Consider the following 8,918-nt stretch of genomic DNA (forward strand, 5'->3'; position numbering starts at 1 on the left):
CTCTCCATCTGTGGGGTATTGTGTTTCTCAACTCTCCATCTGTGGGGTATTGTGTTTCTCAACTCTCCATCTGTGGGGTAGTGTGTTTCTCAACTCTCCATCTGTGGGGTAGTGTGTTTCTCAACTCTCCATCTGTGGGGTAATGTGTTTCTCAACTCTCCATCTGTGGGGTAGTGTGTTTCTCAACTCTCCGTCTGTGGGGTAGTGTGTTTCTCAACTCTCCATCTGTGGGGTATTGTGTTTCTCAACTCTCCATCTGTGGGGTAGTGTGTTTCTCAACTCTCCATCTGTGGGGTAATGTGTTTCTCAACTCTCCATCTGTGGGGTAGTGTGTTTCTCAACTCTCCATCTGTGGGGTATTGTGTTTCTCAACTCTCCGTCTGTGGGGTATTGTGTTTCTCAACTCTCCATCTGTGGGGTAGTGTGTTTCTCAACTCTCCGTCTGTAGGGTATTGTGTTTCTCAACTCTCCATCTGTGTGGGTATTGTGTTTCTCAACTCTCCATCTGTGGGGTATTGTGTTTCTCAACTCTCCATCTGTGGGGTATTGTGTTTCTCAACTCTCCATCTGTGGGGTATTGTGTTTCTCAACTCTCCATCTGTGGGGTAGTGTGTTTCTCAACTCTCCATCTGTGGGGTAGTGTGTTTCTCCAACTCTCTCCATCTGTAGTGTGTTTCTCAACTCTCCATCTGTGGGGTTTCTCAACTCTAGTGTGTTTCTCAACTCTCCGTCTGTGGGGTATTGTGTTTCTCAACTCTCCATCTGTGGGGTATTGTGTTCTCAACTCTCCATCTGTGGGGTAATGTGTTTCTCAACTCTCCATCTGGGGTATTGTGTTTCTCAACTCTCCATCTGTGGGGTATTGTGTTTCTCAACTCTCCGTCTGTGGGGTAGTGTGTTTCTCAACTCTCCATCTGTGGGGTAGTGTGTTTCTCAACTCTCCATCTGTGGGGTATTGTGTTTCTCAACTCTCCATCTGTGGGGTAGTGTGTTTCTCAACTCTCCATCTGTGGGGTAGTGTGTTTCTCAACTCTCCATCTGTGGGGTATTGTGTTTCTCAACTCTCCATCTGTAGGGTATTGTGTTTCTCAACTCTCCATCTGTGGGGTATTGTGTTTCTCAACTCTCCATCTGGGGTATTGTGTTTCTCAACTCTCCATCTGTGGGGTAGTGTGTTTCTCAACTCTCCATCTGTGGGGTAATGTGTTTCTCAACTCTCCATCTGTGGGGTATTGTGTTTCTCAACTCTTCATCTGTAGGGTAATGTGTTTCTCAACTCTCCATCTGTGAGGTATTGTGTTTCTCAACTCTCCATCTGTGGGGTAATGTGTTTCTCAACTCTCCATCTGTGGGGTATTGTGTTTCTCAACTCTCCATCTGTGGGGTATTGTGTTTCTCAACTCTCCATCTGTGGGGTATTGTGTTTCTCAACTCTCCATCTGTGGGGTATTGTGTTTCTCAACTCTCCATCTGTGGGGTAGTGTGTTTCTCAACTCTCCATCTGTGGGGTAGTGTGTTTCTCAACTCTCCATCTGTGGGGTAGTGTGTTTCTCAACTCTCCATCTGTGGGGTAGTGTGTTTCTCAACTCTCCATCTGTGGGGTAGTGTGTTTCTCAACTCTCCATCTGTGGGGTATTGTGTTTCTCAACTCTCCATCTGTGGGGTAGTGTGTTTCTCAACTCTCCATCTGTGGGGTATTGTGTTTCTCAACTCTCCATCTGTGGGGTGTGTCAACTTTCTGTGGGTAGTGTGTTTCTCAACTCTCCATCTGTGGGGTATTGTGTTTCTCAACTCTCCATCTGTGGGGTATTGTGTTTCTCAACTCTCCATCTGTGGGGTATTGTGTTTCTCAACTCTCCATCTGTGGGGTATTGTGTTTCTCAACTCTCCATCTGTGGGGTATTGTGTTTCTCAACTCTCCATCTGTGGGGTATTGTGTTTCTCAACTCTCCATCTGTGGGGTATTGTGTTTCTCAACTCTCCATCTGTGGGGTATTGTGTTTCTCAACTCTCCATCTGTGGGGTATTTGTTTCTCAACTCTCCATCTGTGGGGTATTGTGTTTCTCAACTCTCCGTCTGTGGGGTAGTGTGTTCCCAACGCTCCGTCTGTGGGGTGTGTGTTCCCAACGCTCCGTCTGTGGGGTAGTGTGTTCCCAATGTGTTCCCAACGCTCCGTCTTTGGGGTATTGTGTTTCCCAACTCTCTGTAGGGTATTGTGTTTCCCAACTCTCCGTCTTGGGATATTGTGTTTCCCAAGGGTATTGTGTTTCCCAACTCTCCGTCTGTGTTTTCCCAACTCTCCGTCTGTGGGATATTGTGTTTCCCAACTCTCCGCCTGTGTTCCCATTGTGTTCCCGCTCCGTCTGTGGGGTATTGTGTTTCCCAACTCTCCGTCTGTGGGGTATTGTGTTTCCCAACGCTGTCTGTGGGTATTGTGTTTCCCAACGCTCCGTCTTTGGGGTATTGTGTTTCCCAACGCTCCGTCTGTGGGTAATGTGTTTCCCAACTCTCCGTCTGTGGGATAATGCAGACTGACTGGTCCAATAGGCCGTACTCGGACACCAGGTATGTCCGTACTCAATTCCTAATTTTAATTTAAGAGATATCCAAAGGAGGATGATCTTAGCTTGCCAGTCACTGTGATAAAGAAGATTGAGAGAGATACTGCCATGGCTGAAGAACATGTAATCCTCATTTTTCAGAGCATCGTATCCTTCACTATACGGGATAACAGAAATGTCCTCTTTTTCTGTCGGTGACCACCACAAGTACCAAGGACCACGCTCGTTGCATGATGAGTAACCTTGCCTGAGACCTAAAGAGTTGCTTTGGCTCTCTGGTCAGTACTAGGCTTTAGCTTAGTGGGCTAATGCAGTCTTCTTCTGGCATTCACTTTCGAACACTGTCGGTCACACAGTCATATCCTGTTGACTGTATTCTTCTCCAAGCTTTTACTCTGAAAGGGGTTCCACTCCCAGCGTAACAGCACACTCCCCTTCAAATCGGCCTGGCGCTTGGTTATGATCTCATATCCTGTTAACGGGACTGTTCTCCGAGCTCTTGCTCTGAAACGAGTTCCCCTCCCAGCGTCGGAGCACACTCCCATTCAAATCGGCCTGGCACTTGGTGATGAGGTAGATCTTGCGGAGGACGGCCCGACGTAGCAGTATATAGACCCAGGGGTCCAGGATCTGGTTCCAGGAAGCCAGCCTCACGCCCATCAAATTCAACGTCTCGTGAGGTGGCCATGTCAGCTTTATCAATGGAGCCCCTATAGGAGCGCATCACAGACATGAGCCCGAAGATCTGGGGGCATAAGAGAAGAGATATAATTGTTCATTGTTGTACTTTGATCCAGAAGCATCATGCAACCTATTTTTTTTTATTGTGGCCTAATTCGATTTCTTTCAAATAATTATGTGTAAAATAAACTATCTTGTGTATTTTCAGTGTACAAATGCATCAAACTGCAGGGGCCTGTGCTGGGTGACTTTTTTCTAGATGTGTAGCGGGCGTAGGGAATAGTTGTTGGGTGACTTTTTTTTTCTAGATGTGTAGCGGGCGTAGGGAATAGTTGTTGGGTGACTTTTTTCTAGATGTGTAGCGGGCGTAAGGAATAGTTGCTGGGTGACTTTTTCTAGATGTGTAGCGGGCGTAGGGAATAGTTGCTGGGTGACTTTTTCTAGATGACTTTTTGTAGCGGGCGTAGGGAATAGTTGTTGGGTGACTTTTTTCTAGATGTGTAGCGGGCGTAGGGAATAGTTGTTGGGTGACTTTTTTCTAGATGTGTAGCGGGTGTAGGGAATAGTTGTTGGGTGACTTTTTCTAGATGTGTAGCGGGCGTAGGGAATAGTTGCTGGGTGACTTTTTTCTAGATGTGTAGCGGGCGTAGGGAATAGTTGCTGGGTGACTTTTTCTAGATGGGTGTAGAGCGGGCGTAGGGAATAGTTGCTGGGTGACTTTTTTCTAGATGTGTAGCGGGCGTAGGGAATAGTTGTTGGGTGACTTTTTTCTAGATGTGTAGCGGGCGTAGGGAATAGGCATGGTGTGGTGGATGGAATCAGTGGCATCAGCATCTACACTTGTTCATGTCCTAGGTTGTCCCACTCACCAGCAGAGGGCTCCAGCAGATACAGGACGTGACCATGATGCCCACCAGCTGCACCACCATCTCTATATCATGGCTCTTGGCCACTGAGCGGTGGCTGTGGGACGATGAGTAGCCCGATGGCCTCCGTCTCAGCCTGGCCAGAACCAGGGTCAGCCCGCTGATGGTGTTACACACCAGGGCCACCCCCAGCGACGTCAGGCCCAGCCCGGAGAAGAGCGTAACAAAGGCTACGTCCGCTTCCTGGGTGTCGTTAGCTAAGACCTTGATGAAGGAAGACAGACATTTAGTCGTTGTTGTATATAACTCTGTACTTTATCCTGTCTTATTGTACACTAGTGTTATTTCTATGAAACTTTTGGTGGTAGTTTTGCTAAACGTCACATTGTTTAAATAACTGCCATATAACTTTGAGAATGTTCAACCTAAAGCATTAGGGAGCTCAGTATCTGGCTGCCAGGGCTGGGGTCAATTCAATCAATAAATGAATTCAATCAATAAATAATACATTATTAAAAAACAGCATATTATTTTTTATTTATTAACTTCTTAATAAACGGAGGAGTAGAAGCTATTTATTTCAAAGCGTTTTTCCATTTCTTCATTTTTTTATTAAAATCACTTTCTGAAGTGACAGCTGTCAATTCTAATTGACCCCAGCCCTGCTGGCTACTGACCTTGATAAAACACCAGCTGTTGGGGTGCTGGTAGGTGTATGACCCCAGCTGGAAACAGGGCAGCAGGGCCACACAGAGGGCCACCAGCCAGATACCAGAGAGGACAGCTTGAGTACGGGTGGTAGTAACTAAGGAGGAGTGGAGCAGTGGCTGCGTAACACCCAGACAGCGCTCGGCGGCCATCGCACAGCCCAGAAACAGCGGGCACAGACCGAAGAACACCATAGATCCACCCAGGAACTGGCACATGGGGTCGGTCGAGCCGTTTGAGGATGCGGCGACCGCCTGGGGAACACCCCTCCGGAGAGGTAAAGCCGGAGGACCAGCGCTCCCGGGATGATGTGCCCAAAAAAGTCTGTGAGTACCAGGGAGCTGGCGAAGAGGAGGAAGGTGGCTTTGGAGCGTCGGCGCTGGTGGGAGTAGGCGTTGGCCAGGATGAACAAGGCCACGATGTTGGAGATGACGCCCAGGGTCATGGAGAGAGCGGCTGCGATCGGGCCTCCGGACATAGGCCTGTCCGAGGTGAGGTTCCCCTGGTGAGCCAGACTCTCCATTTCCACCTATACAATATGCAATATGCAATACAACTTTATGTCCAATCACAATCTGAACTGTGTCTTTGTGCTGTCTTATTTTATCCAAACCACCGGACATCACACATACACACACACACAGAAGTGAAACCAGCCTCCCTCCATTAGCTAGTTCTGGCCCCCGGGACTTTAACCAGTGACCTTCTGGTTACTGTTCCACTTCTCTAATATCTGGCCTACCTACCATCTCCGTGTCCCACTGGCTGAGGTTGGAGACAGGGTCTAGGGCCCCCGGGGGCCCGGAGAGGTTGTAGTGATTCATGGCTAGCATCACTGGGCTTTGAAGGTCAGGAACCCCATCACTGAGAGAGGCTGGGAAGAGAAGGAGAGAGACAATATGATTATAGTGGTATTTCAGGCTTCAATGACCTGTAAGTAACATGGGGGAATGGGGTCATCGTATAGGTAGCAATATAAATGGAAAACACACACAGTCAATACTGGAATTCAGACTCTCAAGTTTCAGCAACACATGTCTTCTTCCCTATCTAGCTAACTACTAGCTATAACATATCATGACGATGAGGAACTCGTGAATGACACCACAGAATCATGTGTGTCAAAATTCACACTGTTCTCTATCCTATTCAACCCACATAGATAGAATATGGTTTAAAGCCCATTTAAACTTAAACTTGACAAAAAAATAGCTATTTGCACCTCAGAGAACATCTGTACCGTAGAGACTGTTTGCATTGACTCTCCACACATCCAACCCTTACACACAAGCACAAACACACAAACACACAAGCACAAACACACAAACACACAAGCACAAACACAAGCACAAACACACAAACACACAAGCACAAACACACAAGCACAAACACACAAACACACAAGCACAAACACACAAGCACAAACACACAAGCACAAACACAGAAGCACACACATACACACACACACACACACTTAACACTGCTGTTCTATTATATACCATTTATTCAACTGCGCAACCAAGACACTCTCCACTTTATATTTGTAACACAGTCATACTTGACATAACACATTCATTATCTATACTGTATATTATATTGTGTATATATCAGTTTTACTATGAATACTACCTTGCTCTAATTACTCATTCTTTTTTATTTGCTTTTGCTTTTTATTGATATTGTACTGCAATGTTGAGCGTCTATCACGCAAGCATTTCACTTCAACCTTTATACCTGCTATAAACTGTGTACATGACAAATTATGATTTTACTTTATTTTACATTTTTATTTGAGGTAATAGCGCCTAACCCTAACCACAGGTCTAGGATCAGCTCATTCTACCCCAATTCCCAAACATAACTATTAAGGAATCATTAAACAATATCTGATCCTGTATCAGCGGTTAGAGACAGCTTCCACCTAATCCCAGAAAACAGCTGCTCAATTCAGGTTGTACACATTTGACACAATAGTTGTGATACAACTGATATTTTGTGATACAACTGAGGCTGTCTGCACACAAATATAGACACAACCATTCTGCAGTGTCTCCACACACTGGTGTAATGACTTTTCTGCTGAAAAACACTCTGTTGTATCACACAATCTGTTGTACATTAGTCATACGCCACTGACGGGTTAGAACTAAGGGCAAGTTATAACAGTTCCCTGTTGACAAGCGCACAACTATTGAGACACATTCCATGAGCAGCTTCAATCCCCGGGCTCTATTCTAGATCAGGGAGGCGGTAGGCAACACACGTTCTCGCTCTCTCTCTCTTGACAAAATGGTTTCCTCACATTGACACTTGTCTTTGGGAAGCATGGAAACATGGACATCACATTGAGGCGATGGTTCTTTTTAAACCGCCTCAAATGGTCTGCGTTCGTTGGTGTAAAAGTAGACTTTCAAGCAATACATCTTCAGCAAAAACACACATTTCTGACAACTCTACACACGTGTTTGTGCTTCAACCGTGTGTCTATATTGTATTGATGTGGCAGACAGTCTAGAGGCTATGTTTCTAATACAGATCTGTCTGTTTTATTCACTGGTCTAACGTCACTGATTGAGGTGATATATGCTGCAAAGATTATTCTACCCAACTCATTGAATAACTAGGCTGTTCTATTCTACTCAATTATATTCTATTATTTTATGTTCTACTATGGTAAAAACAAATCCCAACAGGTCGTTTTGCACCTGTTTACATTCAGCATAAATGCATATATGCGTCATGAATAGACCTACATACTCACTAAACTTGAGGAAAACAGTTCTCCAGGCACAGCTCACCCTTACTGTAAATGCAACTCAAATAGGTTTTCGTATCAAGTCACTGAGGATGAATCAGAAAACATCCAAATACATTTTCTGGGTTGACCTTTCACCTTTCACTATCATCCTAATCACCCTACTCAATGACTAATGATGACCTTATCACCGAGTCACCCTGTAATTGTTATTCAGATGAAGGTGTGTTTAGCTATTTTGAATATGCACTACCATGCCAAACATACCACTGACATGTCTTTGTGGCTCTGAAACATTCTTAGCATCATTTCTTTGAGGAGGGTTATTTTTTTCCAAAGCTGTCCATTTGCTTACCCTTTACTAATACTGTTGCCATACACACACACACACACACACACACACACAAAAAGCCATAATAATTATGATAAGAAAATATTTCATGAATAATCATTACCATTACAGATAGGGATGAATAATTCCAGTCAATGGTGATGTCCACCCTGTCAACGGAATAGTCCCCGGTGTTTTTTCTAAAACCAGATTGCAGATAGATATACAGGTATCTATATAATCCAAAGAAACCGTTGAAAACGAAACACATTCACCAAAGTCTTCCTAAACCGAGTGGGGCAGAATAAAAGTAGTCTAAAAGAAGACCCATTGTTCCATGATATCTCTTCGGCAGGATGATGACATTGAGTTCATATTCCCCACTGTTCTCGGAAAACAAATGTTCAACAACTTCCCAACAGAATTGCCTTCACCGCTTTTAAATCCGTTTGATTGGAGTTTCATGACCAGAGAGTGAGCGCGAGGAATATTCCAATGCTGCGGATAGGCTGTACCGCAGGTTCTCTGACGCGTGTTTCTCAATAGCGTTTTATATAGCGCCGTGTCCTAATGGATAGGTAGCCCATGGGCGGCCCCGTGAGTCAAGTTTAAGTGATATTATTTTCAGACATAGAAGAACACTTTTTCATGTCATTTGTCCATGTTTACATGTACGTTTTACGGTGACTGTTATACTAGGCTACTGTAGTCAATGTGAGTCACATTACTTTTGAATGTCAGTCTGTATATCCATGGTTCAGGAAATAATAACTCAAATAGCATTACAATAACCAGCTGCCAAACATCTATAGTTTAAAACAGAAATATATTTTTAAATAGCCGTTATTGATTCATTTGATCATTATTGCTCAGTAAAAATGGCATGAACGTGTGATCAATAACCCATCATTATAAGAGGTGAAACACTACATGCAGTAGGTTAGATAGTATCGTACAGCCTGTATAGGAAAGTGTCAAATGATACTTATACTTACTGGTAATACAGTAACTCAGG

General features: G+C 44.6%; 1 long non-coding RNA gene and 1 pseudogene across 1 annotated transcript; one reads left to right on the plus strand and one right to left on the minus strand.

The window, feature by feature from the left end:
- On the plus strand, positions 1 to 1,427 carry LOC127924631 (uncharacterized). Its single transcript, XR_008118497.1, has 3 exons — positions 1 to 111; positions 895 to 1,045; positions 1,292 to 1,427. It is a non-coding gene; the product is annotated as an uncharacterized LOC127924631 (long non-coding RNA).
- A 1,475-nt stretch (positions 1,428 to 2,902) lies between these two features.
- Positions 2,903 to 8,407, minus strand: LOC127924634 (prostaglandin E2 receptor EP1 subtype-like; annotated as a pseudogene).
- Positions 8,408 to 8,918: the final 511 nt, after the last annotated feature.

The sequence above is a fragment of the Oncorhynchus keta genome, unplaced genomic scaffold (assembly GCF_023373465.1).
Source record: "Oncorhynchus keta strain PuntledgeMale-10-30-2019 unplaced genomic scaffold, Oket_V2 Un_contig_436_pilon_pilon, whole genome shotgun sequence".
NCBI classification, from domain to species: Eukaryota; Metazoa; Chordata; class Actinopteri; order Salmoniformes; family Salmonidae; genus Oncorhynchus; species Oncorhynchus keta.